Genomic DNA, 3,076 nt, shown 5'->3' with positions numbered 1-3,076 from the left:
AGTGCTGGGATTAAAGGCGTGCGCCACCACGCCCGGCTACCTTTTTCTTTTAAAAAATGATGTGTATGCCTGCCTGAGTTTATATGCACCACATCCATTTAAGTGTCTGTGGAGGCCAGAAGAGGGTGCTAAATCCTCTGTAACCAGAGTTAAAGCTGGTTGTGAGCCATCCGATGTGAGTGTTCAGATCAAACTCAGGTCCTCTGAATGAGCAACAAGTGCACTGAAGCATCAAGCATCTCCCCAGCCCTGATCATATTCCTTTGTCTGTCCCACTTGAATCCCATGAACCTCCTGCCCACCACCTTGTCCCAGATGCTTAGAGCTTTGCTACCAGTTCTTGCAGTTCTTCCTGGTAATGCGCAAGGTTATTAGGCATGGAACCCAGGGCCTCGTGCTTCCTAAGAAGCATTTTAGCAGTGGATCTGCATCCCAACCCCTTAGTAAATTGTGCGTAGATGGATGGATGGATGGATGGTTGGATGGACAGACTCCATTGTTGTGTGACACTATTCATGGGGAGATGTGCACAAATATTTACTCATCCAGACTGTGAACGGTGATAGAACAAAGAAAGATACCACCAAAGCCAGCTGGCCCTGGTGTTATGTACAGGAGTATGGGTGAAGAGTTATAAGACAGAAAGACTCAAAGACCGAATCACCAAAATCCACCCCGCACCCGGGGCAGCTGGACAAGTTGGAAAAAGTTTCGGGCAGCCCAACTGCTCTGAGCCTCTCTGAGGTAGCTGGTCTTGTCCAAGCTGTCTCTCATGTTCTTACTGCTTATATATTTTGGGGAATAAAGGGACCTAGTGATTCTTGCTCATTTCAGGGACATGCTGAAATCTTTTGAGTTATATACTTACTGGGTTTTAACGAGTTTGTCCTCTGGATGGAATATTCTCCACAACACCCAGAATATATTTCATTTTAACAGTTCACGATATGATATTTTATCCCAGAGGAAAGTACAACATCCATATGGCTTTTCACTCACCTGAACCTCAAAACTGCCATTTCAAAAATGTACCTAGTATTGTGTATCTGTGTGTTTGTATGTGTTCATGTGTGTATGTCTGAATGTGATTGTGTGTCTATGAGACCGAGTGTGTTTTTCTGTGTGTGTCTGTCTGTCTGTCTGCATGGGTATATGTGAGAGTGTAAGAGAGTGTGTATGTGTTTGTGTTTCTGTGTATCTATGTGATCATATGTGTGTCTGTGTATATCTGTTCATTTGTGTGTTCATGTGTATCTCTGAGTTCATGTGTGTCTGTGTACATATCTGTATATTCATGTGTGTGTCTGTATCTGCTCATGTATGTGTATGCGTGTATCTGTGACTGTATCTGTGTATCTGTGTTTGTGTGTTTCTCCTGTGTATCTGTGTTTGTCTGTGTGTCTATGTGTTTGAATCTGTGTGTTACTGTGTATCTGTGTATGTCTATCTGTTCGTGTGTGTGTGTGTCTTGGTGGTGACTGAGCCCAGAGCCTTACAGATATTAAGCAATGCTCTTCTATGTAACTACACCCTTGCCCTTGTGTTTTGTCTAGCTGAAGAATCTAAATTTTTAGCCGGGCGTGGTGGTGCATGCCTTTAATCCCAGCACTCGGGAGGCAGAGGCAGGTGGATTTCTGAGTTCCAGGACAGCCTGGTCTACAAACTGAGTTCCAGGACAGCCAGAACTATACAGAAAAACCCTGTCTCAAAAAAAAAAAAAAAAATCTAAATTTTTTTTCCTATCTCCCCTTTCTAGTCTCCTCTGGTCACATGCATACAAGTACTCCTGATGGCAGAGGACTGGTGCCAAAAGCAAATTCTGGACATGTATATGATACAAATACATAAATGCAGAAAAAAACACGTACACATAAAAATGTTTACACTGTTTAAGCTTTTAAAAGGAAATAAAGAAATATTTGAATTCAGATGTCTGCTTCTGCCAAAGCTGAGTTTTTCCCAGGACCCAGTGGTGGGAGGAAGGGACCCACTCGAACCTGCAAGCTGTTCTCTGACCTGCATACATTACCACCATGGTGTACACACACTAAATAAAAGGTAATAAAGATTTTTAATATCCATTTATGAATTTAAAATTACAATCTAGGAATACACAGGAACTTTGATGTGGTGATATCTGTGAAACACTTTTAACATTATAGTTAACTTATGAGTGTTTTCACCAAGGTGAGGAACAAGAAAGACAAGGATTTTCTCTCCGTATGGGAAGACATAGTAAATGCAATATAACAACAAAAAGAAATAATAAAAAGGTACAAAGCTTGAAAGGAAGGGGGGATACTGTCCGTGCTCACAGGTCATGTAAGGAGCGCTAGAAAACCCAAAGAACTGGCAGACAAGCTGTTTCTTTGTTGTTGTTTTTTTGTTTTGTTTTTTCGAGACAGGGTTACTCTGTGTAGCCCTGGCTGTCGTGGAACTCATCCTGTAGACCAGGCTGGCCTGGAACTCAGAAATCCGCCTGCCTCTGCCTCCCAAGTGCTGAGGTTAAAGGCGTGTGCCACCACTTCCCAAACAAGACAACCTGTTTCTAATAAGACATTGCAGAGAACGCTGCAGGATATAAGGCTGATATATGCCAAGGATCAGCCTTGATTGAAGAGGGGGTTTGAGACCAGCGAAGAAACACCAATGAGGTGGGGTGCAAGCTGACAGCTCTGTATTCTGCTTGAGATAGCTCTGTAGATAGCCCTTGGCTTTGTAGTCTACTCAAGACAGCTCTCTGCTCAAGACAGCTCTCTCATGCTAGAAAAAATTCTTGGATTTTCCGACCAAAGTCAGAAATTCTGCTAGAAAAATTCTAAAAGATCTTTGTTCACTCTCCAAACAGTTCTCTCTTAGAGATCAAAGCCCAGTCTTTTATTTCCACATCAAGTCAGTTACTCCAGGTTTCCTTTTGATTATCCCATGAATCAGCATTTTATGACCAAAGCACCTTGATTCTTTTTTTTTTTAATTTTAAACAAATTTCTTTTTTTTTTAGATTTATTTATTTATTATATGTAAGTACACTGTAGCTGTCTTCAGACACTCCAGAAGAGGGCGCCAGATCTCGTTA

General features: G+C 41.9%; 1 non-coding gene across 1 annotated transcript; it reads right to left on the bottom strand.

The window, feature by feature from the left end:
- Positions 1-2,776: 2,776 nt before the first annotated feature.
- Positions 2,777-2,839, bottom strand: LOC115032627. Its single transcript, XR_003838264.1, has one exon. It is a non-coding gene; the product is annotated as a U7 small nuclear RNA (small nuclear RNA).
- Positions 2,840-3,076: the final 237 nt, after the last annotated feature.

The sequence above is a fragment of the Mus caroli genome, chromosome 11 (genome assembly GCF_900094665.2).
Source record: "Mus caroli chromosome 11, CAROLI_EIJ_v1.1, whole genome shotgun sequence".
NCBI classification, from domain to species: domain Eukaryota; kingdom Metazoa; phylum Chordata; class Mammalia; order Rodentia; family Muridae; genus Mus; species Mus caroli.
The sequence above is the reverse complement of the archived record's forward strand: the minus strand, read 5'-3'. Positions and strand labels throughout refer to the sequence as shown.